We start from the raw sequence: 17693 nt of genomic DNA, 5'->3' as shown, positions 1-17693 counted from the left end.
TTTACAGTGTAGAGTTGAAATACAGTAACCTTACACAGCCATAGCTTAGCAGTATTCTCCATAATATCTATTATTATCAAACATTATCCTTCACATTTGTATCTTATTAAGGGTAATAATGATCTTAAAACATAATTTGCATCGTCATTGTTTTAATTAATGCATAAAAAGTGTGATCTTGTCAGATCTCTTTAGCCTCTTCTTAATCTTCCATGCCCTGAGATGTATCATCCTTCATATTTAGATCCCTGGTAGGGATGATTCATATTTAGATCCCTGGTAGGGATGATCTCTGGACATGATTCATTAAAACATATTAAGGAACGATTGCAGGATCTCACTTAATTAGAAGTGGCTGTTTGTGACTAATTCAAGTTGATTAAGGCTGAGAAAAATTATAACTCCAAGTGAAGTATGTTATGAACAGCAGTACTTTTTAATTCCTTTTGACTGATGTTGAAACTCAAGAGCATTGTGTACTACTACTGGGCACTCATTTGAAAATTAAGTAATTGAGAAGCTTGGATTTCTAATTATTGGTGCTTGTGTGTGCATTTGAATGGAGTATTTGCTAGCGTGAGTGTCTGTGTGTGTCATTGTTTTACATGTGTTTTGATGACTATTGGAATGAGGGTGTGAGAATGAAAGGCAAATTAGCTTGTACCTGATCACATATGGCACAACGAGACCAGAGCCAGATCACACATGGCACAACGAGACCAGAGCTATGTATTTAGAGAGTTGGGCCAATGTGGTTTCTGCATTAGGATGCATTTACATGACACTACAACATTCTATGGCAGCCATGTTAGCTCTCCATTAACATTACATGGGGAATATTTAAACCACAGAATTTGAATTAGAATGCTACATTTCAATAGTAATTTGGTATGATCTCTATGATTTAAACAATGCTATGTAACTGAATGTCTAGAATTAGAACACTATTCAACATTGTAAAAGTTGGCCCAACTCTCTAAATATGTGACTCTGAAAGAGACCTTTCAAATGGCTGCAGGGACAGGATGTTCTATGATTCCTAATGAGCAACCTGGTGGCCAAGAGACGACTCACTCTGGTCCAAGTAGACCTAGTAACTCCTGTAGCCAACCATAGGCCAGGAACCTGCTACCACATATAGCTCACAAAAAACATACATTTCCTAGCATTTGCCTCTTATTTGCTCACTCTGGAATCAGCACTAAAACACTTTCAACAGGGATTGTTAACACCATGACATCAGACTTATGAATCTGACATTTTGATTTAGTGTTAGAGTAGGTATCATATTCAGTGTTATCCTGTGTAGTTTTTGGCATGCAGTAGGCTCCAAGCTGTTCCCTTACTTTATGCACAGGAGTCACAGAGGTTAGTGGGCCATTACGATTCACCCTACAATATTAACAGTAAAGGGCCTTTTGCATTAGTAACACATTTCCAATGCGTTCTTTGCATTTTTCTTGTCTTTGCAAGGTTTGCATGCACAAACGTGACACGGTTCCATCATATTGGTTTGATTGTAATGCTGGAGGACTTTTTGAAACGAGATGCTTTTTGTGAGAAACCAAACTGAAATAACAAGGGAGGACCTTGATAGTGGGGCCCCCTCCTAGCCAGCCCCAGTCAGGAACGGTGTGACACACGAGGGCATGCGCTCCCCTTTGGAAGTTTCCTTTAATAAAGGAGTACGCTATTATTGCCTTGTGACCTTTAGTGAGCTCCAGTCTGAAAAGATTTGATTGAATTGCTGTCTGTTTTACTATAAAGAGGGATGAAGAGGGTGGGCGGAGTCCTTGAGAGCCTTACTGAATTCTTGAAAGTTTCTAAAGGATTTTCATTGAAATATGATTTGAGTATTGAACTGAATATTATAAAAGAGAAGTGTGCTGTGAACGTGTGTGTTCATACAACATGCATGCTGAATTAACTACGGTGCACGATGGGGTTCTAGGAAAGGGGGTAAAGGGTTCCCGAGAAGCCCCAGAGAGAGAGAGAGTTGGAAGCAGGGGCCATCCTGTCTAGAGCAAGGAGCCTGATTCATCGGCCATGCTGAGCCAATTAACACGCAAGGGTACATCCCGAATGAATTAAAAACACCCTAATCGGATCAGAGTGAAAAACCAGGCCGCTTCCTCCCCAGCCCTGGACCAGATGGCACCCACACTCACATGTAGCATTGTAACAGCCCAGGCCCAAGTCGCAAGAGTGTGAAATTGGGTTAGCGCCTGAGTCTAACACTGGCCATGGGCAAGGGGAGCTCCCAATCTCATACTCCCTTGGCCTGGAGGAACAGGCCCCACATTACAAAATGTAGGGGCCCAATATTTAATTATCATCCCAACTGCCCCTCACATAGCCTGTCAGAAGGCCACAGTGAGTAGAGGGAGTCTGTATGTAGGCCTAGATCTGAGTGACAGCTCCACAGGATCCTGTCTGCCACTCCTCTCTCTCTCTACCCCTGTCTGCCCTGTACATATCCCAGAAATGGCCTCTGATGTATCAGAGCTCACTCCCTCTCAGGCCCTACAGGCAGATTAGAGCTCTGCTGGATAGAATATCTGTCGCTCTGTATGACTGGATGGCTCGAGCTGGGTGGTAATGCCATGTAGAGGGTTAAGGCCTGGTCCCACTAATGTCTCTGTGGGGTTTCTTAAGCTCTTTAGGATCTGCTTTCAACATTTGCAGTGAATCAAGGGTACGAAGTTTGGACAACTGAAGCCAAAGTGACTACAAAAGGCATGGTTGTACATAGCATGACTATGTAATCGCGGGCATTGTTTTAAATGAGAAACATGGCTCTTAAATGGTTGTTTGGTTTGAAGTTGGCACCGGCCCTGGAGACCACAAAGGCAGAAAATGAGGAGCAGAAGCTGGAAGGGAAACCACGCTACCAAACATTCCAGCATGGCTTTCAATCCTACGCTGGGCTGGTCAGGGCATCCTGCTGCCAACCAACCCATCCGACCATGGTGTTTCACCTCTGTCACATTAACACAAAGTCATAAAGACTTCAAACACACACACAGTATTTAAAGTAATGCAGTGTAATAATTTGTTGAGAACAAAGAGTTCTGGATCCTTTGCCAGGACTGTCACTGCTATCAAACCTTTTGAGGTTTTGGGAACATGTTACATTTGGAATTGTAGGTAAACTGTCTGAACTGTACCAAAGGAACAAATTATAGTATGTCACCAGCAAAGACTGTGGACATACTGTATGCATTTGTGGCTCCACCAGTGAAAGCCCTGGCTAAGCAGGGCTGCTTTACACATGAACAGGTTTCTCTGCTGTTGAGGGCTTACCTCTGACAGCCAGTCTGGGACAATAACAGGGTACACCATGAGGCTAAGGATTCTTCTCACTGCCAGGCCTAAAAACCACAGGACTACCACATCCTACATCCACATCCTAGCCCAGTGAGCTCTCCCCCTTTTCTCCCCACCTCCCCTGGATCTCCATCCATGCAGTGCCACAATGTCTTCCTCCCCTATCAATGTCAAAACCAAATTACGCCAGAGCCGCGAGGACAGGTCAAACTAATTCAATCTCATCTGTCAGGAGAAATGATGGGTGAGGGGGATCCGAGGGAAGGCGAATGTGATAAAACATTTAAAACGCAAAGACTGGTTCCTTTTTTAAATTGAAGACAGCTGGGTGAGGCCTGGTTCCCACCTCCAGGGAATCTGATGGGATAGACGAGAATGTCAGAGGAAGGAAGACCTTATCAGGAGGCTCAGACTCTGCACATCACTGATAGCAGACCAATGTCATGTGACCTACAGACAGGTCTGTGGGAGGGGCTCTGAGGGTCAGTGCTGGCAGTCCTGACCTCTAACTGGACACTGTTAATGGATAGAGTTATGCAGGATTTGTAAATGTATCAGCCTAATACATGCCATTATTAAACACTGTTTTAGTGCAGTCAAATTCAGTTTATCCTTTGTTTTATATCATATTGTACAACAGCTGATAAAACTAACACTATAAAAGTGTAAAGAAAAATGTAATCAGTGTTATTTTCTGATAGTTGCTCGTTGAAAAAATACAATCTACACAGGACCTTCTAATCCGTAGATTTGCATGGGTGGGAGTTTCAGCTTTCCATGGTGACATCACCATGCGGTAAATTGGTTAATAGACCAATAACAAAGAGCGTTCCAAACCTCTCTAGCATTAAAAAGCTCGTTTTCAGTTTTCTCCTCCCCACTCAGACCACTCCCAGACAGTCCTAGCAAAATTGTTGCTTGAGAAATTGTTTTTTGCATAGACATTTACCCATATCAGTCTATTACCCCCCATCCTGTGCAGGACAAACTAGTGGCCCTTAGCCCCCCACTAGCCTGGGAGCCATGTGGAAGGTGTGGAGTGTGCCTTGGCAGGCACTGGGTCTTGCTGGAGTATTTCCCATCTCCTGGACACAGGATCAGGTGTCGCCTTTTTCACAGCACCTTCTGGTTCTGCTTAACAGGAAATGAGGTCCATCAGAAGAACTCTGACCAAAACTGAGCCTGAATCAGGCCTGACAGGCAGAAATATTAGCCTGTGACGGCAGCCAATAATTGAGTGATAGGCTCACCCCTCAATCGTAATGAGGAGAATATGTGCTGGGAATGTGTTTGTCCTTCTCTTCTCCTTCTCCTTCTCCTGCCCTCTCCTCCCCTCTCTTCACCCTCTTTTCTCCTTTATCCAATWAATCATTTCAAAGTTCTTCCCTAGGTGTCATTTCTGTAACCTCAAAGTAATGTTATGCATCGAGAGCTTTTCAAGACCTCTGCTTGAGAGTGTTTTAACCCCTGAAAATCACAGCTCTGCGTTGATGTTAAAGTCATGAGAAAGTAAGTCAGAGTACATGAGAGATCAATTATCACACCTCATTTTATTATTGTATGTAAAAATGATAATGGCTAGACCAGGTAAGAGCTCCACTGTCTTTTGGTCTATCCTTTTCCTCCATAAATGTGTTTCACAGGTTGTCCTGGTCTGATGGGGTCTGCTAAATCACTTTAACAGTTAAAAAGTCAAGGAGAGAATCCTGSCTTYACSTAGATCCACATGTCTCTAGTCATTGTACTGTTGAGAGGTTTTAAGAAGGATAGATCTACAGAATAAATCTAACACTCAGCATCGGACCACCATTCCTACATTAAATATCTGTGGCATATGTAGGTTTCTGTATGCTTTACAATAATCTACACTCCCTGTGTGTGTGTGTGTGTGTGTGTGTGTGTGTGTGTGTGTGTGTGTGTGTGTGTAGGTGTGTGTGATGTGTGTGTGTGTGTGATTGTGATGTGTGTGGTGTGTTTTCATTGTTGTTTGGGTGTGTGTGTGTGTGTGTGTGTGTGTGTGTGTGTGTGTGTGTGTGTGTGTGTTGTGTGTGTGTGTGTGTGTGTGTGTGTGTGTGTGTGTGTGTGTGTGTGTGTGTGTGTGTGTGTGTGTGAAACAGTTTACAGTACTCTGAGTGTATCTATGTGAGGTCGAGGGTGTTGTGTTTGAGCAGAACCAGGTTTAGTTGTGGCAAGGGAGGGGAGGGATCTCTCTCTCCCAGAGCCTTTGGGTTGCGGCTTCAAGTTACGCATAGCTTAGGGAAAAGGGCTCCGAAAGAAATTCTTAGCAATAATTGTTCTGAGACTTGTTCTTATTAATATTTCCTGACTCCAGCTTTTTTTCAAGGTTTTTTTTCATCCTCCCTTTTTTCTTAACCAAAATCAGTTGTTGTCTGTTGCTGCTGGAATGCCTGTCAGACTGGGCCCTGACACCTGGGCAGGCAGCCAGTTATGATGGGGAGGATGAAAGAGCCAGGCCCATTCCCAGGCTGCCCTGTTAGGGGTGCAGGCCTGTGAAATGGGAGATAATGGAAGACCAGGTTGCAGTGGGGGCCAGAGTTGCTCCTCAGTCCTCTGTCTGAGAGGGACGCCACACTGCCTCTGTTCATGAACACTGACAGGGAGCTCCCTCACAGACTCACACATACAGTTGAAGTCGGAAGTTTACATACACTTAGGTTTGGAGTCAATTAAAACATGTTTTTCAACCACTCCACAAATGTCTTGTTAACAACACTATAGTTTTGGCAAGTCGGTTAGGACATCTACTTTGTGCATGACACAAATAATTTTTCCAACAATTGTTTTACAGATAGATTATTTCACTTATAATTCACTGTATCACAATTCCAGTGGGTCAGAAGTTTACATAGACTAAGTTGACTGTGCTTTTAAACCGTTTGGAAAATTCCAGAAAATCATTCATGGCCTTTAGAAGCTTTCTGATAGGCTAATTTAACATGCCCGTTATGAGTCAATTAGAGGTGTACCTGTGGATGTATTTCAAGGCATACCTTCAAATCAGTGCCTCTTGCTTGACATCATGGGGAAATCAAAGAAAGCCAAGACCTCAGCCAAGACCTCAGAAAAATAATTGTAGACCTCCACAAGTCTGGTTCATCCTTGGGAGCAATTTCCAAACGCCTGAAGGTACCACGTTATCTGTACAAACAATAGTACGCAAGTTATAAACACATTGGGACCACACAGCGTCATACCGCTCAGGAAGGAGACGCGTTCTGTCTCCTAGAGATGAATGTACTTTGGTGCAAAAAGTGCAAATCGATCCCAGAACAACAGCAAAGGACCTTGTGAAGATGCTGGAGGAAACAGGTACAAAAGTATCTATATCCCCAGTAAAACGAGTCCTATATCGACATAACCTGGAAGGCCACTCAGCAAGGAAGAAGCCACGGCTCCAATACCGCCATAAAAAAGCYAGACTACGGTTTGCAACTGCACATGGGAACAAATATCGTACTTTTTGGAGAAATGTCCTCTGGTCTGATGAAACAAAAATATAACCTTTTGGCCATAATGACTATCGTTATGTTTGGAGGACAAAGGGGGAGGCTTGCAAGCCAAAGAACACCATCCCAAACGCGAAGCACGGGGGTGGCAGCATCATGTTGTGTTGGTGCTTTGCTGCAGGATGGACTGGTGCACTTCACAAAATAGATGGCATCATGAAGCAGGAAAATTATGTGGATATATTGAAGCAACATCTCTAGACATCAGTCCGGAAGTTAAAGCTTGGTCGCAAATGGGTCTTCCAAATGGACAATGACCCCAAGCATACTTCCAAAGTTGTGGCAAAATGGCTTAAGGACAACAAAGTCAAGGTATCGGAGTGGCCATCACAAAGCCCTGACCTCAAACCTATAGAAAATTTGTGGACAGAACTGAAAAGCGTGTGTGAGCAAGGAGTCCTACAAACCTGACTCAGTTACACCAGCTCTGTCAGAAGGAATGGGCCAAAATTCACCCAACTTATTGTGGGAAGCTTGTGGAGGGCTACCCGAAACGTTTGACCCATGTTAAACAATTTAAAGGCAATGCTACCAAATACTAATTGAGTGTATGTAAACTTCTGACCCACTGGGAATGTGATGAAAGAAATAAAAGCTGAAATAAATAATTCTCTCCTAACTGACCTAAAACAGGTTCAATTTTTACTTGAATTAAATGTCAGGAATTGTGAAAAACAGAGTTTAAATGTATTTGGCACTGGCACACTGGCATACACACACGCACGCACGCACGCACACACACACACATACACACACACACACTCAGTATTTAAAGTAATGCAGTGTAATGTGTTGTGTTGTGTGTGTGTCAACCTGACCAGTGGACTACACGTTGCAAATGTACAGTATAATCTATACATGATTGCTTTAAGAAACATGAATACACTATTACATTGACACTGAAGGAATAAGGTGTCTGTAGATTTTGCCCCTGCCTGAGCATAGCTATCCGCTCCTGCCTCATGGTTGTAGGACCAGCCAGTCAAAGGGAATTATGACAAACCTTACAACAGATGATTCTCACCTCCTCAGTCCCCAGTGGTGCAATGCTGGCAGATATTCCTTTGTTTCTTCATTTGGAAGTAGGAAGCCTTGTCTAACTTAATAAGTGTTAAATCCAGCATGTAAATTATTAAAACTGGGAATTATGTCTTGTTAGGCGGGGGCTAATGCAATGAATTCAATCCACATCTGGTTTTGCAGTTATAATACGGGKGGGAAGCAATCTCCGATCTTTAGATTGCATGGGAACACAGTGATTTTTGGTCAGAGAGCATGGATGTGCATGTGTGGGGTGTTGGTACCATAAAGAAGAGCATTTGCATTATCTTTCAATCAGAACAAGTTTACTTGTTGAGCGTTTACCCCTTGTAGCCATTGTTAATCTGAAGTAGTGAAGTTTTAAAGGAAAGGTCATGCGGATCGGCCGCAAAAGTGTTTCTAATCAGAGCAGACAGGCTTSCAAAGCTCCGCTGTAATTACAATCTAATTAGCAGGCAGCAGACAGAATCCGGCATGCCATTTAACATCAATAATTTAACCCTTCACAGGCGCTCTACAAAGAACATGTACTCCACAGCCCAAAGAGAAGCAGATGCTAGAGTGAACACATTGGATATCCCCTACCTCCTTTTTTTCCATATAAGGTCAGTAAATGTCAATTGGAGAGAGTTAAAATTCCTAAAGAGGGACTCGGCTGAAAATGAGTCCTCATTAGGACCTCCTCCATAAAAGCCCAATCCATCTCAGATAAATATTACATTCTGATTATGTATAAATATGAGACTGATTATGACCCTTATCATCATCAGTGGCTATAGTTTCCACCAGATTATCACATAATTCATTCAAATAGGAGGGCAAATAGGCCCTTAAATTTAAGAGGGAGACAGTTTGATTATTCCAGGAGGAAAAGCACCAATCAGTTTCTCAGTCACATGGACAAGGAGCTGACAGATACAGAAGTAATCAGTTCAGAAGAATATGGGAATATTGCAGAAGCAGATTTCTATTTGATTAATTTGGTCTGGTTATTGAAAGGCCTGTCGCTCAGGGTTGCTTATCTGGTGCGATAAAATGGAATTCCACTTTTGGTGTGTCAGTTTTTATACCTTATAAATCAAATATTGGCATTGTGTTTACTGTAGAATTATAAAGAGGAGAGAAACATGGTTCTCCTCCAAATGAGAAAACATTTGAAATGATACAGAACAGTAGAAAATGAAAATGGCTATGTGTTGGCAAGAGATGGGGGGGAAGAGAGTAGAAGGTAGAGAGAGAGAGAAGGTGAGGAGACAGCGAGAGAATGGAGAGAAGGGAGGTGGTGAGGTCTTGTCAGTAGGTGTCTCTCTGTTTTAATGAAAGATTACTGTCACACTGCGAACAGACCCACTCTGAATAGGTCCACTGCACAGTATCATCTTGACATGAAATTGTTTACAGACATTTGGAGATATTCTTGCAAAAAGCACTTTTTGACAGGGGTAGCCATGCTGAGAGTTTGAACACAGGCAAATAGGATTTCAGAGACAGATCCCTATTACTTTGTGAATAAGGTTGTTTGTAGTAGAAAAGTGAGCTTTTCTGTTAGCCAATTGAGTGGCTGATATTATTTTTTTTTCTCTTGGTGCACCTGACTGGCACTGATAGAATAAATATTGACTGGGGCAGGCAGATTAGGAGGCTGAGGTCTGTGGGTCTGGCTCTGTGCTGCCAGGAGTCAGGGCCTCCTCCCAGGCCCCTGTCTGTCCCAACGTCCTGTTCTGTCTATAGATCCTGTCTGTCTGTCTGTCTGTCTGTCTGTCTGTCTGTCTGTCTGTCTGTCTGTCTGTCTGTCTGTCCTGTCTGTCTGTCTGTCTGTTGTCTGTCTGTCTGTCTGTCCTGTCTGTCTGTCTGTTCTGTTGTCTGTCTGTCTGTCTGTCTGTCTGTCTGGTCTCTCTGTCTGTCTGTCTGTCTGTTCTCTGTCTCCTTGCTGGAGGAACAGACCTTGGCCTTGTCTGCCCCTTCCCATTACAGTCTCCATTCTGACTAATACTGTTGAGAGATATTTAAACACACACTCTAATAAAGAAGCACATTGGTCCTCTCTCTCCTCCCCATATGGGCTCAAACAACTCGAAAAGGCAAACACTCCTACACAAACGTTTTTCTCTTCTGATATGATGAGCGCGTGGTAAGTCATCCTTTGCTCACATCATCTGAAGATAATATTATAATGAGTAAGTAGATGTTTAATATCATGTAAAAAATAATGTAACCCTCTAGATGTGTCTCTGATCATAGTTCCTTTTTTGTACAGAGATTGAAAATCTCCTCAGAGCCAAAATGTTGTTTCACCGACATGAAACACGTCCACCTATGTGATGAATTTTATTGTTTCTTCTATAATAGAATGTTAGTTGCAACACGGCTGTTTGTTTTTTGAGCGAGCTTCCTAGCAAGGTCTGTTATTGTTACTGCCTTTGGCCTGCTTCTACCCAACATACAGTATATGGCCCTGCTGAGCAGCCAATCACCTTCTTTGTAAGTGCACCTCTGGGTACAATGCACACCTCTCAGTCACATGACACCACAGGAGGTTGGTGGCACCTTATCGGGTGAGGACAGGCTCGTGGTAATGGTTGGCAGCAGAATCAGTGAATGGTATCAAATACATCAAACTTTGATGCCATTCATTCCCCTCAGTCCCAGCCATTATTATGAGCGTCCTCCCCTCAGCACCCTCACTGATGCACACACATAGTACATGCGACACACACACAGCACAGTCACACACACACATGCACACACACATACATGCGGAAAATCAAACCAAGGTTATTGCACATTAATTTAACTTTGGTATATGGCCCTGTTTGAAATTAATAAGGCCACCTTTTTTAAATGCCGGGTTATCACTTCATAAAACAAATGCAGGGCAATTCCTCCCCCCCCTCCCTCCCCTCCTCCTCCCTCCCTCCCTCCCTCCTTGATATATGATTTTTGACCAAATGTCCCTCTTGACTACTGTAACGAGGTATGATGTATTGAGCTTTGGCTGTTTGCCATGGAGACCCCATCCCTGTTTTACTTGTCATTAGAGCACAAACAAGCACTGGCATCTAATGTCATTCCAGTCAACATGAGGGAGAGCGATGAGAAAGGGAGAGAGTGTGTGTGTGCTGGGATCTCTCTCCCGCTCCTCAGTGAGAAAATGGCTTGCTGCGTATAATGTTTTGGTTCCATTCCCTTTCTGGTGTGCTCAGGGCGGGGGAGTTGGGAAGAATATATAGCATGAATGGAGTTTCTACCTCCTACCCTGTCTCGATCTAACCTTTTAATGATTCAAGGTAGGACTGCAGATGAGTCAGGATGTCTTGAAATAATTGCCTGTTCCTGTGATTCTCTCTAGTCCTTTTCTTCCCTTTCTACACCGTCTCTTCCGTCTCTGCTTCTAAGGAACAATTGGGTAATTTTCTCTAGATGGTCGAGGAAATCAAGATGCACCTCTGGTATACAAACAAAAGGACATTGACACAATTTAACATATGGTAGCAGACATTTCTGTATGAAACATTTTGGACTGTTCCCGTTACATACAATTGTGTAGGAGGCATTGCATAGTACATACAGTGAAAACAATATATAGGTGTACTGTGCAATCCAGTTGCTGTAGACAAGTAGTAAGACTGGATAAATGTTCAGGGACAGTGAAAAGAGTTTGTAATGTTCAATAACTAGTTAATATTCATCAGAGAAAGATGCTCATAAGCGTTGAGTGAATTGTTGAACTGGTGTGCTGTCTGCCTCTGGTGTTCAGTGTTGAAAGATCTCTGGTTGGTGATATGCTGAATATGAACTACAGTATTCTACTAACCAGGTAAATTGAACAATAACTCATATGCAAGGTACTGAACAAGAAAAATCATGAAGTGAAATGCAATAGAAGGATATTATCAACATTGAGAAAACCTACTGGTGTTTTTTCAGCACTGAGATTATTTTTGGCTGTGGACAGGTAACAATACTGTAGTTATAGTGCCAGTGGTGCAGTAGCTTTCAGATGCTCTATTCTTTGCTTCAGGTTTAATCAGACACTGTTGTTCAGTCTGGTTGTCTTGGGATGAAAGTATGTGCCGYGTTTTCAGATGTTCCCTTTCCCCTCATTTCCGTTTTAATCAGGCACTGCTTTCTAGTCCTGTTGTCTCGGGGTGAAAGTGTAGCAGCATTCCTCCCTGTCTTCTCTCTGAACATAATCTCTTCCTCACACAAAACATTCATCTACCTTATTTTCTCTCTGTGTTGCTACTTTATTTATTCCAGGTGTTAAGGCCCTGTCTYGCTCACAGGCAGATGTGTTAGGAAAAAATGGCCTTTGTTTGGAGTTGTGCTGTTTTTCAAAAGGAAATATTCTCTTGGCTCTGTTCTCTGAAGACTTGAATAGACAGAGAAAACTAGAAAGAAAATTAGGTGAGAGAAATTGAGTGAGAGAAACAGAGATATATATAKAGAGAGAGAGAGATACATTAACAGACAAGGTAAAATAATTTTGCCCTATTACTTTCAGCCACGGCCATTGAGGCATCTATGTTAGTTTTGGACAGGAGATCTATGAAGTGGTTGTCTTGGCAACATATGTGCGGCAACGTTTATATGGCTTGAGTTTTGGCATTTGCTATAAGAACTTCCACAATTGAAGACCATTATTACATGAATACAACACAGGTCTATCTCAGGTTTCTGTTCACAGTGCTTCCACTGGCAGAAACAAACTCTGTGACCTGTGTAGTACTGGTACAAACCACAAGCAACACAATCATAGAGAATTATAATGCTTTGCTTGGATTATAGAGACAATGTTACTGACGCATCAATTTGATCAACTGCATACCCAATAAATCACACTTCATCTGAATAATGTAARGATTAATGACAGATTAAAAAACACATTAGGTCTGTGGGTATGGCAGAATGAGCCTGTTTTGTGTGTGTGTCAAAATGAAAAGGACTCTCTTAAACCTTTCCCACATCTCCCCTCTGGACTTTCTCCATTTTCCTGTAAGGAACTAAACTGAGATCCCATGTACTTGCAATGAAAAGTGACAGGAAATTGACTAAAACATTGGAAATCAATGGAAAGTAAATGCGCTCCTTAAGTACAAGTGAACAGCGGAGAGCGGCCTTATGTCTACCCCTCTCTCTMCCTCTCTATCTCTTCCTTCCTCTCTCCTTTTTTACCTTTCTCTCCCTCTCTCCCTCTCTCACACACACACTCCCTATCTCACTCCCTCCATCTCTGTCTCAGGCTGAGTCAATACCTGTACACAGTCGAGAAAAGATAGCTGATACGGGCTTGTTAGTGGCCTTGGGTGGTGGTGGTGTGTGTCGTGTGGTGTGTGTGTGCTGTGTGTGTGTGGTGTGTGTCGTGTGTGTGTGTGGTGCGTGTGTGTGTGTGTGTGTGTGTGTGTGTGTTGTGGTGTGGGTGTGTGTGTGTGTGTGTGTGTGTGTGGTGTGTGGTGTGTGTCGTGTGTTGTGTGGTTGTGTCCCGTACCAATATCGGAGCGAGTAAGATGACCATCCTATTCCCCAGTGCGGAGGCCAGGTCATTGTAAAGGATGCAGAGGAAGTGCCAAGGGAGTACTTCCAGCTGTGCCTGGCCATACGTTGCTCTGATTGGCTACTGTGATGAGGGATAGGTCATGTAGGCCTACCAGCCATCTCCTTTAAAGATGCACTCCGGGATCTTAAGCATAATACATTTCTAACATATTGCACAAATTGGATTCGTAACATATCCCACGAATTGCAAAATTTATATGATATCATACAAACTGCAAAATTCGTAACATATCACACGAAATGGATGACATAGTACACAATTGGATGATGTAGTAAACAAAAAACGGGGACACGTCATGAGCACCACATTCAAAACTATTGGCTGAAATTATATAAAAGTTTGAGAGTGCATCTTTAAGTCACAGGTTTACCTTAGAGGAGATGCTCAGTACAGGTAGCCAAAGAATCTGTCTGACAGAGAACGGGGCGTTACGGCCATGATGTGTTGGGTTAGTTCAGTTCAACCTTGGTCTCTGAACACTGGGTCCCAGATGGTTAAGAGAATAGCAGTCCCTAATGCCATTTAACCCTTTCATCTGGGGACCTCTTAGCCTGAGGCACAGGGCGTATGCACTTGACATCTGCTCTGATGGGCTTTTATTGTCGAGGCTCCTGGCAAATTTTGGGCTGGATAATTTATACAACCACTCAGATGAACCATCAAAACCACAGATTTAATTGGATATAAAAGAATGGTTCAGAATAGAATGGAACAAAACAGAAGAGAGTAGAATCTTATAGAATAATAAGGATCTCGGAAACCAGGGTGTTTTCAGCAGTATACAATTGCAGTATACTTAAAATTACCATTTAAAGCACAGAACATAATATAGCCTACAATTAAAAGTATATATCCAATGGTTATGTTCAATCTGGGAGAGGAGCCCTAGAGCCTGATTGTGTTGCTTTCCTCTCCCCTTCAGAAGGAAAGGGCCACATACAGATATAAATTATTTTCAAACGTATCATTTAGAGTTAGCAGCAAGGCACCTTTTGCAACAGAGAAGAAATATAACAAATAAGAGAGTGTGGGAAGGAAACGGGCATGTGGGCGTAGTTGTGAATGTGCCAAAGCGAAGGAAGCATACGTTGGAGGCAGAATCAAAACAATAAAGCTGATTTATACTTCTCCAAATGATGTTCCTGTAATCGAGTCAATTCTCTCCAAATCCATTTACCATGTTTGGAGAATGAGGCCCCGGGAGCGCTTTGATGATGTAATGCCCCATACAGGTTTAGAAGACTTTATTCTTAATCCAGACCTCCGTTGTCCCACAGGAGATCAATGGGGGTGGTGCCAGATCAATAGCATTACATACAAATCTATGTCACTTTCCCACCAAACTGTGCTGGCACATGATCTATCTCCCTGCCAGCTGCCAAGCCAACTTCCACAGCAGGGCAAAGCAGGCTAGCTGACTCCAATAGACACTCACAATGGTAAACACATACATACTTCTGTCTTAGTTAATGAGAGGGACAACCAGAAAACATTGAAGGAAAAGAAAAGGTTTGCATACAAAATACAACATTAAATCATATTGCACATGAAATATGGAATACTTTGCTATATTTTTATTACAAATGTGTCTTGGGTATTACTTTCATGTTTTTTTAAAGAGGAGTACATATGTTAATACTAGCTTTTTCACATGAAAGCTGTTATATATTATATATGAAGAAAGGTTAACAGTCTAAATATGTGGATTGTATAAAGAGAGAATGGGGATTGTGGGTAAAGAGCCCTGAGGAGTTGTGTTTTATGGTTCCTGGCTGTGGGACTATGTGTTTCCATGTTCACTGTGTAACGCCTGTGCTTTCATTACAGATAGAAGCATCATCTGGGTAAACCATGGTTTAGGTGAAACAAAAATTAGAGAGAAGACCTTGCTGTCAAAACAAGCGGAAGAGATACATATAAACAAGGATCTTTATTTAAATAGGTCCCCTCTGTCATCTCCCTCATCTACCCCCCCTCCTGCACAGACTGGTATGAGTGTAACCACATAGGGGTTAAATCCATTGCGCCATAAAACCGGAGCTGTTCATAAAATGGAGGAATAAGAAGCAGAAATAATATTTCAAGTATGATTAGTTCATCCGCAGGGCACCTTGTGCGATTGAGAAAGGGGGTGAGAGGGGAGGGGGCATTGTGCACGGCGAGCAGTAAATTATATCTAGCCTTTGAATGATTCCTGCAGATCCTATTACGACAGTGAGGAGGGGGTGGGGGGGGGTTGGAAGGGGTTGGGGGGAGAGAAGGGGCAGTTGGGAGAGAGAGAAGCAGCAGAACGAATCGGATGAATTCTGTTTCCAGCTGTCTGAATGGGGGTGGGTGGAGGGGTTGGGGGGTGATGTGTGTTGGGGGCCAGTAGCAGCGGGGAGGTTGGCTAAGGGATGGGCAGGGAAGGGGTGAGAAAATAAAATATGCATTTGTTCCCGATCCAAAAACACTGTTTTGATAACATACACTTACCAAAACACACACAAAATATATTTTTTCTTTGTTATTCACTCCATCTCTCCTGTTCCCACCAGCTCCCTTCAAAATGAGGAAAACAAAGTGTATGTATCCATCTTCTATCTCATTTGAACAGTCCCCCGCCCTCTGCTGCTGTGTACCCTGAATATTTGAGAGGCTCTTGTCTCCCATTCGTCATCTTGCCTAGTGAAATAGTAGCTGACACTAGCCGTTGCGTTAGTGTGCTGCTGCTGGAGATTGCCTTCGCAGGAGACATTCTGCATTTATTCACCCCACTCCTCTTTTTGGAGAGCAGTCACCCAAATACTGTGCATCATCAGTCCATTTCCTCTCCAGGCGATTAAAACACACATAAGGAAAATCATCTCTGCAGCACTTTCCAATTGTATGGTGCTCTGTGAAAAGAATATGTATACAGGTAACAGAAGAGGCAATATAGTGCAATTATCTGGATGAACAATAATCATATTTGAGATAACTCTAACAACAGCTTTGGTTGAATCTAACTGCTGCAAAAGTGTGTGTCGGTTACTAGTCCACCATTAGTTCTTACCTGTGTAGGGTAGGAAGACATGTGATGACACAAAGTAAGACTAGCTATATTGTTATTTGATAAGCTGATCAGTTCGATTTAAGACTTATCACTCCAAACCTCAGCAACTCTATGTCAATAATAGCTTACATGTCTGTTTTTAACATGCTTATTACATGCTTGAAATGATGCAATTCAGGATGAAACAACTTTATAATGCTATTCATTNAAAGTGACAGGAAATTGACTAAAACATTGGAAATCAATGGAAAGTAAATGCGCTCCTTAAGTACAAGTGAACAGCGGAGAGCGGCCTTATGTCTATCCCTCTCTCTCCCTCTCTATCTCTTCCTTCCTCTCTCCTTTTTTACCTTTCTCTCTCTCTCCCTCTCTCACACACACACTCCCTATCTCACTCCCTCCATCTCTGTCTCARGCTGAGTCAATACCTGTACACAGTCGAGAAAAGATAGCTGATACGGCTTGTTAGTGGCTGGAGTGTATGTGTGTCCAAATGGAGCAGTAAAGACAATCTATTCCCCAGTGCGGAGGCCAGGTCATTGTAAAGGATGCAGAGGAAGTGCCAAGGGAGTACTTCCAGTTGTCCCTGGCCATACGTTGATCTGATTGGCTAGTGTGATGAGGGATAGGTCATGTAGGCCTAGCAGCCTTCTCCTTTAAAGATGCACTCCGGGATCTTAAGCATAATACAATTCTAACATATTGCACAAATTGGATTCGTTAACATATCACACGAAATGGATGATGTAGTACACAATTGGATGATGTAGTACACAAAAAAACAGGGACCTGTTTTGGCTCGTGAGCACCACTTTCAAAACTATTGGCTGAAATTATACAAAAGTTTGAGAGTGCATCTTTAAGTCACAGGTTTACCTTAGAGGAGATGCTCAGTACAGGTAGTCAAAAAATCTGTCCTGACCGAGAACGTGGCGTTGCGGCCATGATGTGTTGGGTTAGTTCAGTTCAACCTTGGCCTCTGAACACTGGGTCCCAGATGGTTTAGAGAATAGCAGTCCAAAATGCCATTTAACCCTTTCATCTGGGGACCTCCTAGCCTGAGGCACAGGGACTATGCACTTGACATCTGCTCTGATGGGCTTTTATTGTCGAGGCTCCTGGCAAATTTTGAGCTGGATAATTTATACAACCACTCAGATGAACCATCAAAACCACAGATTTAATTGGATATAAGAGAATGGTTCAG

Source organism: Salvelinus sp. IW2-2015, unplaced genomic scaffold, assembly GCF_002910315.2.
Source record: "Salvelinus sp. IW2-2015 unplaced genomic scaffold, ASM291031v2 Un_scaffold3753, whole genome shotgun sequence".
Classification (NCBI taxonomy): domain Eukaryota; kingdom Metazoa; phylum Chordata; class Actinopteri; order Salmoniformes; family Salmonidae; genus Salvelinus; species Salvelinus sp. IW2-2015.
Note: the sequence above shows the minus strand (reverse complement) of the source record.